We start from the raw sequence: 23,732 nt of genomic DNA, 5'->3' as shown, positions 1-23,732 counted from the left end.
ATATGAGTACTTATTTCTTTTTGTTTTGATAAGTGGAATATTTCATTAGCAGTTCAGAAAAGAAATCGTTTCACGTTTTTTTTTTTTCTTTTCAAAATTGTCCGATGCATTAGTGGCAGCAAAATGACATTTTCCCTTTTTGCCATCAAAGGTTATGGCAGATAGGCGACATTTTGTCTTGAAAGAGGATGCGTCAGGCTCTTTTGTTGCGGCCCCTTTTTCTATTTACCTCAAATGGCAAAAATATCCCTTTTTTTGCTTTTCACAAGATGAAGCCAGGTACGGACCTCACCTACATGGCGGTCGGAGTGGCTGAATGAACGTGATTGTGCTTGAAACCAGAATGTGAAACACCATACCCTGGTTTGAAACCCTACTGTGAAAATCCAACCAGCAAGTCACGGCTTTAAGCCTCACTTTGAAACCCTATCCTAGAAACCTTAATTTGAAAGGATAACCATTGCTTCAAAAGCTAACCAAAGTTTGAAAACCTTCACGTGAAACCCTGATTTATGCTTGAAATCCAAACCGTACTTGGCTTGACACCCTAATTCCAAATCCAAATCCTGGTTTAAAAAAAGCCCAATTTCATACCCTCAACAAGGCTTGAAACCCTACTTTATAATCCAAACCCCCGTCTTCAAAACTCACTTTGAAGCCTTATAGCCCTACTTGAAAATCTCAACCATACTTGAAACCAGGTGCCCAGCATTTCTTGTTTCTTCCTTTGCGTCACTGAAAGGAAGATGAAGGTAAGGCCTTTACAAGAACAACGCTTGCATAAGAGGCAAGGCAGGATCAAGGCAAGATCAGGCAATTGGAGATTAAAGTGCGTGTTCAAGTACCAAAAGCTGTTATTGCATCGGCTGCAAGAAAACAGAAAACATTTTTATTTTTCAATTGTTTATTTATTTATTTTTTTGCGGGAGATGGAAATGGATTTCGAGTTATTTTTTTACATGCGCCGATTAAATAGAATCCACACTGAGCACGTTTGACTCCCTTGATCTCCGTTGCCGACTTGAGATTTTAGGCCAAACAGCAGCTTGAAACCCTAATTTGGAAACCCCAACCTTTTATTAAAGGTCTCACCTTTACTTGACTCCCTATGCCTGGCTTTCTTAAGTTATTTGAAACGTTTGTGTAAAAGTCCAAACCTGACTCCACTCACCAACTTGAAACCATATAATTTTGTGAAACCCTAATTTAAAACCAATCCATTTTTTGAAAAGCTAACAAAGTCTTGGAAATGTAACTTGAAAACCTGAGCCTGACTTGAAACCATAACCTCTGTTTGAAATACTAACACTGGTATATAACACTAAATTTGGCTTGAATCCCTAATTCCAAACCCTATCCTTGACGAGAAATCCCAATTTGAAAAATTGCAACTTCCAACTATAAATTGAAACCCTAACTCGTCTTTAAAACATACAATCTGACTTAAATCTCTAATTTCAAACGCTATCACAGAATTGATGCCTCTATTTGAAACCCTAATCCAGGTAAACCTTAATTAGAAACTAACTCCTGTTTGAAAGTTTAACCCAAGCTTGAAATCCTAACTTGAGACCTTAACCATGACTTGAAACACTAACCTGACTTTCTGACTTTTGCTTACGCGAACACAGGTTAGCCATGAAACTCAATTACCCACAGGTCCACATGCAGTTTTTTCCAGCAGAGACATGAGAGAGCGGCCCTGATTAATAAGGCCTTGCGAATCGATTCCTTTATTTATTTATTTTAATCAGGTCGAATCAATTTTCTATGAATCTTTACATACCTATTTCAAATCCAAACTATAACTCCATACCTGTCTGCAACCCTGTTTCACCTAACTTTTGTTTAAAACTCAATCTATATTATAATCAAACCCTAACTTAAAACCGCAACACACCCAAGCACACCTTTTATCACTTTATACAATTCGCAGTGGATTACTTTAACACAAGATAACATAAGACTTGATCACAATGGCCTTGCTATATGAAAAGGCGCCTTTCTCGTCTTTTGCTTCTTCCCCCGTTCCGCGTGTTCTTGACGCCTGAGACATCAGCGACATGGTGGCTGCATACCAACAAGTCATTACAATCAGTGTGGACCCCTATCTGCTCCTCAGTCAACAGCAATCATCCTCACACGCACACGCACAGTACAAGAGGGTGAAAGGAGCTCATCCAATAGCATTTTTCTTGGATCCACCGGGTGAAATGTCTCCACAATCAGTGGTTGTGACACACCATGGTAGAAAGACACACGCGCACTTGAATAGCAATTCTTGTGTCTAAAAAGCAAAATGTCCACAGATTCAAGGATTGTGCCACACAACAACCGAAAGACATAAGTGCGTTTATGTATGTGTGTGTGCGCGTGCGAGAGAGAGAGCATGTGCACGCCCACACACAGCAAAACAGCAATTCCTTCGTGTAAGATAAACGTCCTCACATTGATTGAATGAAAAAGACACCGTGTGTGTGTGTGTGCGTGTTCTTGTCTTTTAGTTATACATATGCCTTCTAATATTTGTGAGACACAACCGTCACTCGCATTTCAATTTCATCACATGGAAATGCTCGACGAACTAACTGTTGTGTGCTTGTGTGTGAGCGTGCAAGTAGAATAGCAATTCAATCGCACATTCTTGTGTATAGCAAAATCTCCACAGTCAAGGGCTTTAACACACAATGATAGCCGTTAACACGCGCACAGGCACAAACACACACAAACCCATTTAATAATCTTTTTTTGCATGAAGAGCACGTCTGAGAGGTTTTGACATTGTCGTTAACACACGCAATTTGTATTACGTGCGCGCGTGTACTTATTAGTGCACGTGTGTGTGTACGCGTGTTTTTTATGTGCGCGCGTGTGTTTGTTGAGAGCCACATGGAAGTGGAGGAAGCATTTTGCGAGTGAGCAGGCGCAATCAGGCAACATGTTGCAGGCTATACGTCGGGCCGGGCGTGTGCGTGTGCGTGTGCACGCGTGTGTTAGTTGAGAGCCACATGGAAGTGGAGGAAGCATTTTGCCAGTGAGCAGGCGCAATCAGGCAACATGTTGCAGGCTATACGTCGGCCCGGGCGTGTGCGTGTGCGTGTGCACGCGTGTTTGTGGGCGTGTTGACGCATGGCCAATTGACGGAGGCGGCGAGCCTATGAGAGGAAGTGACCCGGCGGTTGTTATAGAAACACAAGAAGAAAAAGAACATACATCGACAACAGAAAAAAAAAACTATGAAGTCAAAAGGAAACTCAAAAGTGTGTGCGCGTACGTGTAAATGTATTCTCCTCCTCCCTGTGATCGTTGCAGACCCTAAAATTAATTGGCAAAAAAAGGAAACCGCGGCTATGGGGAGCAGAAGAGACGCTATTATTAAGACAACAACACAGTCCACTTAGAATGAGACGACAAATACACACACACAGAAACTAAAACATGTCAGCACGCACACAAGAACATCCATGCTCTCACGCTCCTTGAATCTTCATGGCAACTACTTTCAGGGGGTAAAGCACACACACACACACAAAAACAGTCTTGCTTGAGTAACCAGACACTGCACCATTTAACAGCAACTCCCATTTTCAATTGCTAATTTGATGCACTCATATAATAATATGCTTGCTAATTTATTCCACTGTTATATATTAAAATGTTGCAAGTGAAGTTTCAAAAACTGAACAATAGCCACTAGTCTTCAAAGCTCTAAGAGGAACTGAAAAAAACAAAACAACCATGACCTGACGAGCTCTCCTAATAATAATTAAAAGATCACATCAATACACATACAAAGTTACCTTTGCAGTTGACGCACTTTCCTTCTGCACCGGAGCATTACAATGAACTATTTTTAACAAAACTCGTTTACTTATTCGTATTCAACTGAACTACTTTGACGAACGATGTACATACCTGTGTAATAACAGTCCATCACATTTAAGAGAGAGTGTTGCTTTGGAAAAATTTTTTTTTACTGTAAACACTGTTTGCAGTGTTTTTGTGTAATGCATTGCTTTTGCTCGCTCTCAGTATATTAGGTGTTTAAAATGTGTTTGTATTATTTTAAAACTGTGATTAAAAATCTTTTCAAAAAATTACTACAAGTACCAAAAAAAATGCTACTTTATAATACCCTGGGAGTATTAAAAAAAAATAATAATAAAAAAAAAAATATATATATTTATTTATATATATAAAAATAAATAAATAAATTAAAAAAAAAAAAAAATATATATATATATATATATATATATATATATATATATATATATATATATATATATATATAATTTCTATTGCAGAGTCCACTTAATGCGATAATAGTCTGGAGCGTACACCCAACGTTGAAGCGGGAGATTACTGTATTGTGAAGGGCATTTCAACCAGTGACCCTCAGATGGCCGTGTACCGCTTCCACAATGTGGTCGCATCATCATTGCTTCTTCTTCTCTTAAATTCAATAAATAAAGGACTACGTCCTCAGCAGCTGCTTGGCCTCCAGCTGCATGCATTCAAGTATTAGTAACACAAAAAAAAACTCCACATTGAATCACGACGGAGTTTCTTTAGGGAATGTTGGCCTATTTAACAGGACAATGTGCTCACTTATGCACTTTTAAAGACGCACATAAAACTAATGAAGCGTTTGCACTGAGAAGTGATGGACTGTTTTAACACGATAATACAATATAATGTAGAAGCCGGATTCTTTTTAAATGGCGTTAAATTGGATCTGCGTTCAGACTTATTGTATCACTCAACTTTTCATAGGCTCTTGTAGAGTTAACATTAATTTACACATTGTTGTTATGAAAGTTTTGGTGACTTTATTGGTATGTGAGAATTTACTGTGTGAATTAGAGTTATACTTGGGGGAGTATGAGAGGTTTTTGTGTTTGCCAGTTCTGATATGGCATGTGAGTGTTTTTTTATTGTGCGTGAGCGATATTTTGGTGATTTTTTTTTCGTTGTTTTTGTGAGTGAGATATATTTTGAATTATGTATGAAAGTTTTGATAACTTTTTAGGAGTTCCGTATGAATGATTTTTAGTTGTGTGAGTGTTTTTTTTTGTGTGTGCAAGTTTTTATAAAATGTGAGAGGTATTTAGGTTTGTATAATTTTTTTTTCATTTAAATTATTTCGATGAGAGGTTTTTAGCATGAGTGAGAATGTGGGAGTGGTATGTGTAACGTTTTCTTTTCTAGTATAAGTGAGAGACTTTTTAGTGTGACAAAGATTATTTTGTCTGTGTATGAGAGCGGCTAATGTTTTACTTTTGGCCATTTTACAAAAAGTGAACCGTGTTTGTGCTGTCAACGCAAAAGCTTTTAGCGAAAGCCGCGTCCGAGTTTGGCACGGCGTGTTGTTCAGGTCAGAATGATCTCTGGCTGGCACGAAATGATGCAATGCGATGCTGCAGGCTTGCATGCCTCGCTAAAAAAGTCTGGACTGAACTTTTGTGAGTATGTTCACCCTCATTTCTGTCTGGGTTCACAATGTGAAACTGTGTTAAAGTCGTGTTTGTTTGTGGGAAAAGACTGAACTGAACTTACGTGCACGTTTGTCTCTGCTCGAGTTGGGTTCAAAATGTGAAACAGTGTGTAGAAAAAGTAAAACTGTTTTTGGACTCTTTAGATTCTCTGAAGCAGAATACAATGTGAATGGAAGTGTGAAATTAGTAAATCATTGGAAAAAGGGTGACAAATGTATAGATTCAATAACTAGTCAATAAGCGTTGAATCAAACATATATACAGTAAGAACTGTAGTCAATACATGACTACAATATGGAAAACAACAATGCCTGGAAGCTTGTTAGATCAGCACACATCGCAACAACTTTGTACATGAGCGACGAAAGCGTTCTCGTTGTGACAGGATGCAGCCGAGCCCCGACAAGCGTGCGACTTCTCCCGCGAGTCGGGTCAGTAACCATCTAATTAGCCAATCAGGTCGCTCGCTCGTCGTCTCGCACATGCCCCAGTTTGCGCGGCCTAGCGAGACGACCTGAGGACAACGCTCCTCTCCCTCTGACCTTTGAACCCAGTCCTCATTTTCTCGATGTGGCTCTCAGGCGCGTCATGTTTGATGACGTGTGTGTGTGTGTGTGTGTGCGCGCATATATGCATGTGCTAATGAAATTGATCATAACGTGCTATAAATCGGCATCCTAAAATGAAAATCTTAACCCATACTTGAAATCTTAAACATTCTAAGACTTCTTCGAGATGCTAATGTGAAGCAAACTTCATTTGAAACACTAATCCTGGCTAGTATCCCTCTTATACAACTTTAAGTATGGCTTGTAACACCCATCTATTTTAAAACCACAATCTGGGCCATAAACACTAATTTAGACCCTTAAGCCTGTCTCGAAAGCTTAATTTGAAAACAACGAACGGTATATTTGAAATGCAGGCTTAAGGCCCTAAATTAAAATTGTAAGCTTGGTTCGAATCCCTTTTCTATACTTAAACTGTAAGACTGTCTTGAAACACTAATTTCACTTGACAACCAAAATTGAAACTCTTGTCTTTATTTTAAACTTCAAAGCTAAATTGAAATCCTCATTTAACCATTATGCATATCTTTAACTCAATTTTGAAACCATAACTTTGGCGTGAAACCCTAACCAAATTTCATGTGCGTCTTCAGAGATGAGAGACTCCAGTCACATGACCTGACTCGAGTCTGACTTAAGTCACCAATTTCAGGACTTAGAAGTCACTTGGCGAAAATTTACAAAAAAAAGTTTTGGCTTAAATTGAGCCACAATAACGGTAACGTATAGACTATGAAAAAGAGCAACTGTCATTTGCGCCTAAAAAGATCCTCATTTCAGTCTACAAGAACAGAAATTGGAACTTAAGAAACATACAACAAGCAGTTTTGGCTTGTCTGCGGCGTTTAACCAGCAGGTTAACCACTAGCCTCTAATTGAGATGGGAAACGACGCAAAGGAGGCCAGGAAGCATGAGGAGATACGCGTCACAGCCGCCGCTTAATTAAATGTTCTGTGTGACGCTGACAAAGAACTAATTCGCTCTCGTCTGTAATGTGCTTCGATGAAACGCTGACGACGTACTAGGAAATGTCACTTTAACAAAGACAATTTCAGAGTTGAAATTGACACAAATGGCTCCACCGGGCAGTTTCCCGCTGACACGCACTTACGACAGCTGATGTGGCTCCTACTCAACATTAGCTGTTTACTGCTCCATCTTCTACGCGCATAAAAACATCTCTGGATACTCAAGTAGACAGCATTTCTTTGACATGTGTGCGAGGTAACGCACAACTAAAAGGATCTTCACATCGTCACTGGCAAAGGAAAACCTCTTCAGTCCACGCTTTGATATAATCATATTCAGCAAAAACACAAAGCGGTCAAGAAGGGTTGAGAACCCTTATCCTAAGTTTACTCATCAATATACAAAAATAATTTTGCCATTTTCAGCAGTAAAAAGTCAATATTTTGTCTATAATGAATTTGATAACTTCATCATCTTAAATGTACAATTAACAACGTTAAAACCGCATTTTGCCACTTGCTGCGGATTAAAAATGTGTTGAGGGCACAGTTAACAACCAATCACGTTTCACCTAACAGTCACAAGCTGACACGGGATGTCACTTTCAGTCGATAGCAAGGGGCAAAATAGTATTACTAGTACAATAAAAAAAAAAAATCAAAACAACTTGGCAAATTAATTATAGAAAAATATTTACTTTTTACTTCTGAAATTTGCAACATTTGTAAAGTATCCCTTTAATCCTAAATCACGTAACCCAGACAATTTTTTTACCCTAACCTAACCCGTACCTCACGTCCGCCTCACAATACCTTAAGAAACGAAAACCAAACCTAACGCTTACCTAACATAACCCAAAGGTAAATCATATCCTAATGCGTCACATGTAAAATTGTGTGACGACTTTTGAATCACAAAAATGCGTAATTTTGAGTAATGACCGGAAATGTAATTATTTGTTTCATTTATATCATTTAGGGAAACAGCATAATCGAATTTCTGAACATTTTCACAAAACAAGATAAAAACAAGTTCAACACCAGTTGCCTCAATTCACCTTTTGCGGATGAGCATGACCTAGATCGCTGAAAATCAACACAGAAAAAGTAGTACACTGTTTTTTGGGTTTTTTTTGTCGATACTGTGACAGTAAATTAAAAATGACCAAATCAATTATGTTCTTAGGCCACCACTATTATTTTTATGCCTAAGTTAATTTATGTATTTTAAATTTTTCATTGCACTTGGGACGTAAAAGAGGTGAAATAGTTTGTTCTGGTGTTCGGGGTCAGGATCTGTCAGCAACGCATCATCATCATTTCTTTTTTGCTTTCTACCTGCTGATACAAGTTCCCAATTTTTGTGTTGTGGCACACATCCATGGACCTGTAAGACTAACCTTATGCTACCGTAAACCTCCCGCAACCCAACGATAACTTAATCCTCATTAATTCCCAATCCAAAACTCAATCCCTAATTTTAGCTAGACCTGAACCATCCCAACCCTCACCCACCATGATCCCCACCTGCAGACTGAAATAGTGCAGTCCTAAAATCCACGTTGAAGCCACACTAAACCAAGATGAAGCTTTTAAGACACACAACCACAGTCAATTTCTACGTGGATCATTTGTGTGCAACCAGGGTCCTGTGATGCAACTTTAAGAAGCAGCGTCATTAATGAACAACAAGGCTCGGAAAGGACAGATGGCTTTATTTATCTGCTCTACTTCAACTCACTTGAGTGACTTTGTCCTTTAATCAGACACTTTTTACCCTCCAAAGCCTCTCTAATTGGTCCTGTGGAAATGACTTCACTTAGCATTTGCATCCCAGTGGCTCTTGGTTATTGTTTACCATTTACGGATTCAGAAAACCAAACAGAAGTCTCACTTCCCAATGACAATGGAAAATGAATTTTAACCTCGACCTGATCCCTGAATGCTGGAGTTCTCAATTTTTGTGGACCCATGAGGCTCCTTCCTCAGGAGCATTTTCCCCCAAGGACAATATCCTATTTCCAACACCAATTAAACATAACACCCCTAAATGCCAAAGCGTAGTTCTTCTCAAACTTCTTACACCAAGTACCATCATGGTTGGAACATTAATTAATTATTGATTAAATTGAAAAATATTGGCCACACTGTTAACTCATTCACTACCAGCCGAGTAAACTAAATGGATCTTTGACGTCTTTCGCCGTCAATGGTATTTAAAGTTGAATAGAATTTTTTTTATCTATGTATGTTTAGAAATAGTGACATGGTGACATGAAAATTAGTTGTTCTAAATAGAACTAACTTATTGATTGATTTATAGGGTTTTATTAAATTAGTGGCATCAAAACAAAACTGTCATTACAGAATTGCACTGGAAAAAAGTTAACTGAAAACTGAACTGGCATTAAAAAGTTGCCTATTTAAAAAAGAGAACAAAGGTAAATGTCCCACTTATAAATGCAGTGTATTTTTATTTTTTTTTTAAGAAATGAAGTGGTGATTTTATAAGCGAGTGGGAATCTTTACAAGAACAAACGTGTTTTTTCCGGTGTATGAAAAGTCATAAGTTCGGAGTTCCACTCATTCTGTAGGACAGATGAGGTCAGTCCTCTTCAATCCAGATTAGCTCAATCACATTAAAGTACAGTGAAACCCAGCAAGAATTACGACACTCTGTCCATAAATCAGACTTTGAGCTTTCTTTTTCTGCTCTTAGGAAATAACATATATTGAGATGGCGGCGAGAGCCACGGCCATTCTCAAACATGCTCCAAACTAGACGTTAGACTCCCTCAGCTGGAAAAGATAACACCGCTAAAGTTCAAATTCCGACAAAATCCCCACTGTGAACAAAACCACAGTAGACTCGGCAGGTAACTGGGTAAAGATCAGCTCTTGTTTTTTTTCTTGGAAGTGATAGACTACCTACACTGAAGCCTTATCATGATGTCAAAGTATAAAGACACAAACTATTGGCTGGAAATTCTTCTTTATAACTCTCTGGTAGAGAGCAGGATTCAGATTCAGTCAGTCACAGCAAGTCATCCAGGTCATGATGGAGCGAAGCAGCCCCATATCATCTATACCACCACCATGTTTAACTCTTCGTATGCTGTTATTTCTCAAAAATGCATTTTTTTGGCTGTTTTTTATCTTAATAATACTATGGCCGCTGTCTTTTGAAATATTTATCCTGCGAATGCTTGGATGACACTGGAACACTCAAGGCAGTGTATGCTGAACAAACAAAGCTACCAGACCAATGGATTTTTTTTTTTTTCCCATTTCATGATATTTGTGTAAGTAAGTCATTCCATTTATCCATGGACTCAATTGATGTATTTTCAAGAAAATTTGTATTTTTTTTAATAAAGCAATTAAACCAATGAAGGCATCTTTGTTTTTTGAAAACAGTTTCCAACAGAAATTTGTTTATCCTTCCATTTTTAAGAGGGGTTTTTCATTGTCTTACTTTCAAGACAGTGTGTTGAATAAGTCCAAAACTTGAACGCAAAAGGTAAGAGTGCGGGCTTCAGGGCTTTGTCCAAATAGTTTTGCCAACTATCACAGCAGTAATTTCATCAGTTTGAGTCATTTTCCTTCATCAAAAAAAAAAAAAAAAGCGCACCTGCTGATTGATTGGATGTGAGCTGCTGTCATTTACCTTCCTCCAGTCGAGGCCAGTAAATTCTCCAAAATGAGTTTTCGTGGGCCCCTCGGGCGACAGCAATTACATCGGCAGTCCTGCGGCACGGGCGCAGGGGGGGCGTAATGGCGCTCCGCCCTCCGTTAAAAACAAATCACGTCCTTAAGCCACTGCCCCCACCACTCTATGCACACAAATCTTGCACGTTTCGCTAAATCAGACGCTTCATTAAAGGCAGCTCTATCGCTGTCTGGCTTAACAGAAGAGAAATGTGTTGCCTACGTTTTTTTTGGTTTGATTTTTTTTACACAAATGTTGATGTTTATTACACACACTACACACAAGTAATTCAGTGAAATGGAAAATTAGCAATGAATGAATAAGACACATTTTTTCCCGAGTGACAAGCGTTCAGCAGGTAGCTCGAGAAGCTGTTGCACTTCATATCTTCACTCAGTGCTCCTCATTGTTAAACATCGATCACAGAATGACTTGAATGCAACACAACAGTGACACAAGATTAGAAGCAAAGTCATTTGTTTACAAATGAGTCCTCTACCTTTCATTCACACGTGGCAGCACATTAAGCTACCAAGCTAACTTTGCAGTATAGCTCTTCATTCAGGGCTCATCAAAAATCACACCACAAGTCGCATAAGAACAAAATAGTTCGCACAATAAACTCCTCTATACGTCACGTTAAACTTTCAATACAATCTGATGTGAGGTGCGGTGCAACACTCACATAATGCGCAATATGATGATATATGTATGATCAGGAAAAACGTCACATTTATTGTATAACATCTACCTTTTGTTTACAAATGACAAGCAATGGATGGCTAGCCAGAGCTGACATTGCTGTCTGCATAGTCACTCAGTGTTCCTGATTGTTAAATTAAACGCAGATGGACTCAAAATGTACCACACAGTCACAATTATGAAATCAATCATCTGTGTACAAAAAGTTCCTGGATATTGCAGGATTAATTATTGGATGTTGGCTCAAATGAGGTCCAGCTCTCACATCTTATTTGACGGTGTGTGTGTGACAAAAAGCACAATACTTACATACATTCATATACATATATACGTATAACGTAGTTCACATTGGCAAGCATTAAGTGGCTAGCACAAGCAGCTCAGGCAGAAGTGTACATGTTCACTCAGCGGTTGCTAAAAATGACATCACAAAAAGCCCCAAAAATCCAATGCGCCAAGCAGAGAAGGTCCAACCCTGACTTGATGTCACACATAATGATATTAAAGAAAAATAAACATCAATCTGCCATTTGCTAACAAGTGACAAGCATTTGGCAGGTAGCATGAGACGTAAGCATAGCAGTCTAAATCTTCAATTTACTGCCAAATGCCGCAAACAAATACAATGCACAATATGAAATAAAAAAAAATCTTTGGTTACACAAAGCTGCTCGAACTGCCACTGTTCGATCATCTTTTTTTTCCCGGCTCAAATGAGTTCTACCGACGTCTTTTGCCATAGGACAACGTCACATATGACTTTTTAAAACTTTTGTTTACAAGCATCGGGATGTTAGCACAAGCTAATTTCACACTTACCCCGTGTCAAACATCACATCTGCGATGCACGCTACCCACCACACGAGATCAAAATCGATGGCATTTGTTTACAAAAAGATGCAAGATATGTCATGTTAATCCTTCAACGCTGTTTTGAAATGAGGTCAAGCAACTTTTGAGGAGTTCTAAATTCCAGGTAGCAAATCATGACGAGATGCGTTTTGACAACGTTATCGCTTGCCTCTGATTTTTCTTTTTTTTTTCCTCATCGGCGCAGGAATGTCAACAAACAGCAGCGCGTGAAAGCAGCTAACGGGATTATTAAATGGATTATTAACGAGCGGGTGTGAGAGGATTAGCCAAACTCTTTGAAGTCGATTTGAGGAAGAAGAAATTGACTTACCATTTTTTGCACTATTCTAATCACTGGTCTTCCCAAGGCTGCTTTCACTTTACAATCCCGCTAGGAGGAGTTCAATCGAATGACCCGCACATTGTTTTACAGCCCAGTTTTCATCCCATATTTTCTTATTGTCCTGCGGCAAGAGTGCACAGCATTCAAGGTCTTTATTGCAGGTCGGCGTATATTGGAAAGGAGCAGCTTTGGCCATAGTAAATCCTCTCACTGACGTCCACTTTATAGTACACTAAGATGAAAACATCTTAACTGTTAACAAAAGTCGATGGAAAAGTCCATCTTTGTCCAGTTGTGCATATTAGCAAGCTATGCTAACCGTCATTGTTGAGAGCGAGGCTACCCTAAAAATTGGCAGCATGCTGCTTTGTGTTATGAAGTTTTTTTTTTAAATAAGAGGTGGCACCTGTGAGACTAACTGGTTTATTGTTTGTTCATGTATAGTTTTATGTCTGCTTTGTCAGGCGTCACTTCACCTGACAAAGCAGACAAATACTGTCTGCGAAAGCTCCTGTCAAATAAACCCGTTAGTCTCAAAGGTGCCACCTTTGTCTTATCTACTTGACAGACTAACACGGCTACCCCATAAAAAAGGTCGAATAATAATAATAATAATAATAATAATAGTACAGGAATCCCCACCTTTATTGTAGGGGTTACATTCCAAACCACCCCTGCAGTAAGTGAAATCCGCAATATTGAAAATGAAATACTAATATAATTGTAGGCATGTCTTTATAGCATTTACTACACCTTTAAGGTCTTCAAGTACATTAATAAGACCAACACACTGAGACACATAATACAGTATAGTAAGAGGACTCGAGCACTGGATAAGAGAAAAATATTGTACAAAAAGTTGAACATTGTACTGTGTTCATGTGAAACAAATCCCATTTTTTTTCCAAAGGAACTTCTCTTGAGTTCTATAGGCGTAAAAAGCGGGATTGAAGATGATTTGACAGTCAATAATCAAAAGCAAGAGCAGGGTTGAGCTCGAAATAGAATTAGAATTAGAATTCCCTTTATTGTCATTGTACTCAAGTGTGCAATGAGATTAGAGGGCTCCCCTCTCCAGTGCAATACAACAATAATACAGACAAATATATAAATTATCACTCGTTTTTCAAATATACAATGAAAACCTGTGTTGTCATCTAGTGGCCGACAGTGGAATTACATCCAAAATAATGTGACGGCAGCGGAAAACATAGCTAGAAACTGTACAAAAAAAATTCAATAAAAACTCAGTAATATAGCAAGACTGTGAACTCTGAACCCCCGGTGGAAGTGGGTTAACTGTATTCGTTAACCGGGGAAGAAAAAAAATTGAATTCAAAGTTAGCTAATCGTAAGGCTGAAGAAAGTCACTTCTGGAAAAGGTGCAATAACAACTAAAGGCAAATTTAGGAAGAACTCCAATTTAATTGAAAATGACAATCTGCTTAACCAATGAGAATGAGAGAAGAGATCATGGGCAACCGCAGCATCGTGAACCCGCGGGCAGAAAAAGGAAAAGAAGCTAATCGACAATTAGCATACCTTGATTTTTTTTGGCAATTTCCCATCTTGTGTCCTAAAATAATACAATGACAAAGATGCTCTAGCAATGAGCGAGAGGAGAATAAGAGAAGCTACAGCAAAGTGGACACTAAGGCCAATCAACAAGCTAATCAAATCTTATAGAGCATATGCTCCCCTGTAAAAGGTTTCTTTGAATTTGCATTGAAGCATCTTTTTGCTGACAGATGCTAATTAGCGGAAATCCAAGCGTGTCGTTCCTGAAGATATTGCCAAAAACATCCTCTCCAAGATTTTATGGAGATTACGGGCATATATTGACAACAATGTCTGGCTTCCTCGCCTGTCCAAGTGATTGCTTGACGGCTGAGTGAGTGAAGACGCCGTTTGCTCACAGACGCGAAGTTCTGTGTCATCAGATCCAAAAGATGGGCTTGATTGCCCTTTTGTGGCCCACCCATACCGACCAACTTTTTTGTTTTTGAGAGGGGAAAAAAAACCACAATATTTTTTCTAGTTTAATTTTTTTTCTGATATGGGGGTTTGAATATGAAAAGTAATTGCATGAGAATAAACGCTAGTAAATTAAATTTTGCTCTACAAAATTATGTTTTTTAAAAATGAAGTACCATTTTTTTTCAAGAATAATACATTTTTTTTGGCAATTAATTGCAATTTTTGTGCATTCTTTTGAATTGCATTGTAAAGTTGCATTTATTTTCCAACAAAAGATGAATTAAGATTTAGTCCGATGTGAAGTTTTCCTTTAAGTGATTTATTTTAATTTTATGACAAAAATGTGATTTCTGTCATATTCTTTTAAAGAATAGGTTTTTTAAGGGGGAAAAAATGCTATTTCAAAAATATCCCCATTTTGTCACTGTGACATTTAAAAACTTTATGGCACAAACGTGGATCAGTGAGGTTTACAGTAAGGCTGCCATTCTAAAAATTTTAAACTTAGTGTGACAAAAAGTCAGTCTCTCCTTTCCGCAGCCTTCAATGTTGAACACCCCCCCTCAGAGTGGTGACATGCGACTGCATGCGCTTGAGCACCTGAGGACAAGCACGTCCTTAGTATCAGCACAACTCCTGTCGTATTCTGTCCATCCTCATCACAGACGTCACATTTGTCATATATATATATATATATATATATATATATATATATATATATTCATAAATTTATATTTATGAAGTAAATGTATTTTTTCTATAATATTTTAGATAATGTTAATGTGTATTGTCTTTTTCAAGAATTAACATATTTCATGTCCTCAAAAAAATTACACTTTTTCAAGAATAAATCTGTATTTTTTCCAGAATAAAGGACTGTTTTGCTAAAAATAAAATCTTTTTTTATTTAAGGAATTTTTCTTTCATAATTAAAACTTTTTTTTTCTTTTAAGAATTCAGTTTCAACCAAGACTAAACTGTCTGTTTTTCTTTTGTATCCACTTTGTGTAGAACAAAGTGAATAAATACCCAGATGAGTAACTGCACTATCTCACACCCACATCGTCAAGAGTGTGTTTGTTTTGTTGACCTCCATCAAACATGTGTGAGCTCATGAGTGTTGACAGTCGTGTTGCACATCGCCTTCACCCGGGCGATGACACCCTCGGACAAGCGCAGCGAGCGGGAGGATAACGCTGATTGGCACATGCGAATCCCGCCCACGGACGACACGTGACAGCTCACAACAACAACAATAACCACAACAACAACACGAGATTTGATCGTACGCCATGTCTTGCTGCTGCTTTTTCCAGCTTTTTCCATCACCCTCAAGTCTGTTGAAGCACATTTTACAACCATATGCGAGAACATTTGCTCCAGACACACTACAGTATAAAACACATTCACTCACACACACACACACCCCCACACACACACGCCCACCCCCACACACAGTCTGGAACTGCAAGTCCCCGAGGAAACTGCGTAGTCACTGTCAATTAGGATCACTGCCCACACAATAAAAACAAATAGTCCAGAAAAATGAAATAAGAATGTTTTCAATATATATATATATATATATATATATATATATGTATATATATATTAGGGCTGTCAAAATTAAAGCATTAACTCAGGTGATTAATCAATTTTTTTTTAACTCAGTTAAATATTTAACTCAGTTTGATTTACATAAAAAAATATTTGCATACTTTGCAAATATTGCGCCATATTAGCTGTCTTTAGCACATCTCCGAACAAAACACTGTGTTTAAGTTACCACTGGGCCTTGCAAACCAACACTGCTGTAGTGTGGCACTTGTGGGCAGTTTTGAGAAATGTTTCGAAAATAAATGTCTGCAAAGATGCCTCCATTTAGATCGTATTCAAGAATCTAAGAAAGCTATTAGAACAGTCTTTGAATTAGATATACTTCATGTTTGGTGATTTTGCATCAATTCCAAGATATTATTCAAGCAAATATCTGTTATAAGCTTCGCAAAATAAATAAAAAAATTGTGTACGCTTTTGTTGAATTTTTGACTGCTCCACCAATTGATTGTCTACATCAATGTCCTTGGCTTTCGTTATTTACAAATATATAATTTTTTACGAACTGGTTTTGACACATAATATAACATAATATGACACATAATATATATATATATATTATATATATATATATATATATATATATATATATATATATATTATATATATATATATATATATATATATATATATAACAAGCATCTCAGTGGCCGGGCATGGCCCCCAATTCCTCCCCGCCATGGTGACGGTCTGCGCGCACACTTTCTCAATTGCCCAAAAAAAAAAAAAAAAAAAAAAGCACTCACACATTCTCTAGCCATGAGTCCCAGAAGAGTAGGCGGCATCACTGTCAATTAGGATCATCATGCACTGATGCAGTTTACCACCAAAAGCTGTTCCACTGCCTCACACTTTCAGGGTTTGTGGGGGTGTGCGTGCGTGTGTGTAATACACACAATAGCAGACACGCGTTACGGACTCGCAAAGCCTCACGAGATTGCCGAGTGGCTGACAGGCCCATTAGAGGCCCATTGGGGACCCGAGATGCTTTACAGGCACCGGGAGCTCCTGAGACCGCAGCGCACACGCTTTAAACAAAGACATAAGGGAGGACACACACGCTCTCACACATGCACAGCAAGACACCAGAGGCAGTTTTCATATTTTTTTTTTTTTCATACTTGAAATGCAATAGTGGCCATCTGACAGTTGTGGACACATCAGCGCTTCCTCGTACTTTAGAGGCGCCCTCGATGTGCACCAACAGCACAATTGCACTAAATTATACTGTCAGAAATTTTGCATTTTGTATATACTTTACATATTTCCCTTGTTTGAAGAAAACAACTCAATTCTTTTATGAACATTACAAAAAAAAATCTATATCCATTTTTTTTTTAATACTTCTGGCTCTATGTTAAAGCAAACGTATTTAGGGTATTGTTAATATCCATAAGCAATCAAGCTAATTTCCACAAAACCTTATTTGAAAAGGTCTTCCAAAAAAGTCTTTTGTGTCCTTTCATCGCAAAACCAAACAAGTCCAAAATGTTCACTGAAGGTGATTGTGAAAAGGGGCATCATTTCATGCTACATGTCACATGGCCGCTTGCTTCTACGCAGACGGCACTGAGCTCATCCAATAAATAATCAGAGATTCAGCAAGAATTGTTTCCATTGATCGAGTTTTGACACAACTGGGAAAATGGAGTGTGTGGGGAACCATTCATCTTGTGTTCATTTTCCCAATTCATCAATCAAAGGAAAGTAGTCAAATGTTCGTTTCTGGGGTCCTCTGTATTATAACTGTCAACATTCAGAGGTAATTTCTAGTGTGGAAATGAAATAATACCAATGCAACATTTATGACATGCTCCCTTGGAACACACACACACGCACAAACACACACACTGCATGAGTCTCTTTCTTCCCTCTGACACCTCTTTCGTTCTCGTCACTTTTTTTTGTCTGTCACCCCTCCACCCACGCACATCGTTTTGTGTGCCATTGTATCACTACACTGTGTGTGTTACGTATGTGCTAACGGCGCACAATAGTTGTCAGCACTGAACGGGAAAAAGGTCAAGCGAATGTTTGTTGCTTTTTCAGAAGCCCACCTCAGCACATCCAGGCCATTAAAGGAGTGTTACGAGAAAGAACAAACGTCTGAGTTCAAATCGGCGACGGCATGCCAACACGAAATGGGAATAGAATGTTTCTATGTGGGGCTGCCACAAACGATTTTTTGGTAGTCGACTAATCGGATCATATCTAAATTGCGGCATGTCGCACCTGCAAGCAGCTGCTCTTGTATAACCGTAATTAGTATACAACTTGATTCTTTGTGTCGGTACTAATTAACTCATTTGATCCCAGAAATTTTCATGAAAGAAACCCCTCAATTCCAACGTTTTACTGGATTTTGACTAATTTTGAGAGGCCAACAGAATAATGTGTTCTAATGCTAATAAAAACACAGAGCTCGGTCGCAAAAAAAAAAATAAAAGGCTAAAACTTATAAATACGTCTTTGGGAGGCGGGGATTACATTTTTGAAAACGTATATGTGTGTATTATGGATTGAATGAGTTAAGAGACGATACAACATTCAACTTTCTGAGATGTTCCTAAATGAAGGTGCAGCTTAAATTGAAGGCAATTTTGTGGTCTTGGCTGTAATTATTTAGTCCATTTTAAAATAAAACTAAAATTATACACTACGCAGTTGCACGAATTCTATGAAAAAAGAAATCCTATAAAATCGCGCCCCCCCGTCATGCTGCCACAAATGAGAGTTTTGCATCGTAAGTATTTGTGGATGAAATGTGCCGTAAGTTTAGGTCTCTGTTGCTAAGAGCAGACAGCCATGACACCCCGCTTCATTACCCAGAATGCCTCACAGAATGACCCGATCACCGTGACTGCGCATGTACGTCCTAGACAGGCATAAAGCGAGCGGGGAAAAGCGTGAGACGAGGCTGTTTCAAGAGAAAAGCAATGAGCCAAATAAATAAATAAAAAAATAAACGACTTGTCGATTATTTAAATTAATCAATGTCATCATGATTTAGTCGACTAATCCTGGCAGCGCCATTTGAAAGATTTAATTTTTTCCCACTTTTTTTCACTAATAATGATGAGGATTAGTTTTTAGGACATCACTGAGTGAGCATTATTTCATTTCATGACTAATAGGCAACATGGAGTAGTTGTGCATTCATTTTAAATGTGAAGCAGAAAAACCTGCCTATAGGCGAGCGTCTCTCGTTTATTTGCAGCTGGATCTTAACGCAGCTGCTGCGGCAGCCCGTCGCTGGAAGTCTAGACAAACACGACCTCCTCCGGAGGCGCCTGGAGCGCTGTTGGATGAGCCGGCCGGAAAGCGCCTGCCGCTAAAAATACTTCACACCGTCTGCTTGTGAGGAGGGCAGCAGTTGGAGCTCCACTTTTTCTAAGTACACCGGCAGGCTCAAGACTCAGTCGCTGAGAAGACATTTAACTACGATAGATAAGGGAATCTTTTCTTTCCTGAGTGCATTCTAGAACTATAGGAGAAGAGCCCATATTTCTTCCATATGAACTTCGCTGCACCTGCATCCCAGCAAACGAATCAAATGATAAACGGTTTGCTTGATTTATTTACAGGATATATCAAAGGACTGCTGCTCGAGTACTGACAAGAAAACTTCTAAACTCTGTTGGTGGCATTAACAGAAGTCTAATAAGCACGTAAAGCACAATGACAAAAAACCCTCGGATACCTTCCAACTTCCTACGAAAGTCATCAGAAAATGGTGCTGCACCAGTGCAGAATAAACCAGAATGAAGACGGCGTCAGTGACACCTGACATCACACATAGGAAAAATTCCCAGAGACACACTTTAGCCCTTTGTGGAAAGTCTTCTGAAAATCTTCAGGAAAGTCCCTGCTGATCGAGTGCTGACTAGAATTAAAACAGAGCTGGCATCAGCAATGTCTAACGTTTCATTGGACGAAAATTCCAGCGGGCAAAACCAATGCCTGGCGGATAATCTTCAGAAAATGCTGCTACTCGAGAGTTGACTGGAACTCAAACAGAAATGGCTTCAATCACATCTAACCTCACACTTTGGGCTTAAAACAATGCTGCTGCTCGTGAATAGAAGTAGAAGTGAGATGTCATGAGCAAAGTGTAACTTTCCAATGATGAAAATGTCAATGGGGACACTCCAACAACTTGTGAAACATCTGCATAAAGTGCTGCTCCTTGAGTGATGACTCAAACTAAAATGGAGATGGAATCCGTGATACTTGAACTCAAATACTGTGTTGCCAAAAATTTCTATGGGCACATTTCCGCATAATTCTGATTTATTTATTTTTTTAATCATCATATTTTTTCTGTCCCTTACTTTTATACATATGTTTGTTACCTTTGATAGGGCCAGATAATGGTTATTACTCAGTTACTACAGTGGAACAGCCCCATAAAAAACGGTGCTGTATAGGATTAAAACAGATGGCATCACCAATGTCTAACATTGCAATGTATAAAATTTCCAACCGACGCACTCCAACACCTTGCGGAAAATCTTCAAAATGTGCTGCTGCTCGAGTGCATGACTGAGTTCACACACTATGGACAAAAAAATTCCACAGACAAATTCCAAGATTTTACAGAACGTGTTCAAAATAACTGCAGCTGCTATTCGATTAGTAAGTCGAAAATTGCCCAATACCGATTGGTTTTCTCTGCTGCTGTGTCTTTTCCTACTTTTCTCCAATGCTTGTGGTGGATATTAAAGTGTATTAAGCTCGAAACCAAGCAACCCAAGCCTTTTCTCAGCATCGTCTCCCTGGCAGCCATGCGCCATCCCCGGTCGACATTCCAACAACGGGCCGCCTTTTCTTGCCACCAACCACCAGAAGTGAGAGCATCTATCAAAACCTCAACACACCTCAGGGTGCCATGTGTGTGTGTGCGTGCCTGTGTGTGTGCAATACTGGGTGACACCGGCAGACCAGGAAGAGGTGACGCGATGAAATGGAAGAGGATGAAGAAGAAGAAGAGGAAGAACATGAAGAAGAAAAGGAGGAAGAGAAATACAAAGAGGAAGAGAAGACTCATATGGGAAGAAGAAAAAAAAAGAAGAGAAGGAAAAGGAGGAGGAAGGAGAGGCGGCATTCATAAAACGTTCGCATGGATGACTTGCATGGGGGCCAAATGTGAACTGGGACACATTGCAACCATTGTTTATACGCCCTGACAGGATGAACATAATACACACACACACACACGCACACACACACACATGCACACACAAATGAACTCACTACCACACACACTCAAGCAAAAGCACACATAGACACATTTGTGCACACAATTTCACTCAAAAACAGACACACACACTCACACACATTCACATGATTTCTCTCACACACACGCTCATCAATCACTCACAGGCGAAGGCAAAAAACAGACACACAATCACAAGCGCATGTACAGAACACTGACTAAAATGTTCACTCATTGAAACATCCACACCCAAACATTCACCCCACTCACTCAAACACACATTTAGGCACATACAAACAATCACTCACACTCACTCGCTCTCATACACACAAATACACACGCTCACGCACGCAGACAACTTCACTCACATGATCGCACTCACTCATTCACTCACACACTCACGCAAAACAGACACACAATCACATGCACTCAAATGCACACACACGTGCATCCAAACATTCATCCCACTCATGCTCTCTCTAATACACACACTAAAGCTAACCCTTACACACTCACACTCTTACACACACTCACACACAAGTGTTTTCCTTGTGTCACACAAAGATAAAAAGATGCGTACCTCCACCCCATACACACACACACACACACACATGCATGTATGCACTGCTAATGTCTTTGGGGCATTGGGTATCTTGCTATTGCAGCATCGTGAATCTGCCATTTCTCAAATGCAGCCTTAATCTGTTCTCGCTCGCGCAAACATCAGCGCACACTATATCTCCCTCTGGCTAAGTAGTGTGTAGGCACCATGGGAAATTCAGATGGATTGCCTTTGTGTGTAACCCAAACACACACACACACACACGCAAACATGTATCCATATGTAGATAAACACAAACAATCACCTGGGCCATGAAGGAGAGACAAAGCTTACGCTGCCTTCGGGGTTTAGTGGGCGCTCACTCATATCGCGGTGAGCCGAGCTGCCGGATTTGATTTAATAAAAGGGATTGGCGACTCAAGACCGGTCGGGAGAGCGAAGACGAGCGAGAAAGACGAGCCACGGTAGGTTATTATGGTGATGAACGAGGGCGATGGTGATCCGGCTATTGACCGGGATAACGACAGGGGATTATTAAAATGGGACTGGCAGCCGCGACGGCTTCCCGAGACGGGAAGAGCGATAACGATGTTGACAAAATATGATGATGATGATAATGACGGCGATGGCGAGAGGCCGAGAAAACAACACGCTGCTGAATCGGATGTCGCTAATGATGCAGCATTCTCTCATTGCAAAATGTTGGGAAGAAGAATTGATGTTGTCAAAGCGGGTCTGAAATGGTGCTGCTCAAGTGATGACTACAACAAGAAGGTGAGATCACGTTCATGCGGTGCTAGCGCTACTGCAGCTGGTGCGATTACATTAAAATATCCTTCTCTTCATCCACAAAGCTCTGGATATATTTCACAAAGAAAGTCTTCTGAAAATGTTGCTGCCCGAATGCTGACTAGAACTAGAAATGCGATGGCATCTGTGATAAATGACCTCACACAGCGATACAAAAGTTCCCACTGATACACTCCAACATCTTGCAGAAAGTCTTCACAAGGTCATCAGAAAATGATGCAGCTCGAGAGCCAACTAGAATTAGAACAGAGATGGCATCAGTGACAAATTACCTCACATACGGGCGGAAAATTGCCACGGATACGAGCCAAAATCTTACGGGAAGCCAAAAGTAGTTCTTCAGAAAACTCTGTCCCTCCAATTCCGATGAAAACTAAAATAAAGTTTGCATAAGTAACGAGTGACCCAATAATTAGACAGAAATGTCCCAAAGACAAATTTCAACATCGAGCAAAAAAAAAAAAAAAATTGTGCCGCTCAAGTGACAAGTAGAATGAAAGTAGAACAGAGATGGCATCAGCGAAAAATTAAATTCCCATTGACATACTCCAAAATCTCATGGGAACACTTTGGGGAAATCTTCAGAAAAGGATGTTGCTCGAGTGCTGACTAGAACTAACATGGAGATGGCTTCAGTGACATCCAACCTTGTGCTTGGAAAGTCGATTTCCACAAGCGCATAACCAAAGGTTTGATTACAATTCAGAATTGAAATAATGATAATGTTGTGCACACATTGAGAGTGAAGACTTGTAGAAGGAAAACCGCACGAGGTGTCTCTGTGAACTCCAGGAGCATCCTAATCATCGTCAAACACACTTTTTGCATTCTTTTGCGCTTTTGGCCCAAGTCAGCTGAATTTTTTTTTTAATGGGGCCCGCCCGGCAACAGTTTAAAATGCCGACTGCATTTTCC

General features: G+C 39.3%; 1 protein-coding gene across 2 annotated transcripts in view; it reads right to left on the bottom strand.

The window, feature by feature from the left end:
• LOC148337257 (neural-cadherin) overlaps positions 1-23,732 on the bottom strand; it is a 211,861-nt gene that overhangs the window by 139,459 nt on the left and 48,670 nt on the right. The window lies entirely within an intron of this gene.

The sequence above is a fragment of the Idiotropiscis lumnitzeri genome, chromosome 5 (genome assembly GCF_059441095.1).
Source record: "Idiotropiscis lumnitzeri isolate Australia: NSW breed Sydney's pygmy pipehorse chromosome 5, RoL_Ilum_1.0, whole genome shotgun sequence".
NCBI classification, from domain to species: Eukaryota; Metazoa; Chordata; class Actinopteri; order Syngnathiformes; family Syngnathidae; genus Idiotropiscis; species Idiotropiscis lumnitzeri.
The sequence above is the reverse complement of the archived record's forward strand: the minus strand, read 5'-3'. Positions and strand labels throughout refer to the sequence as shown.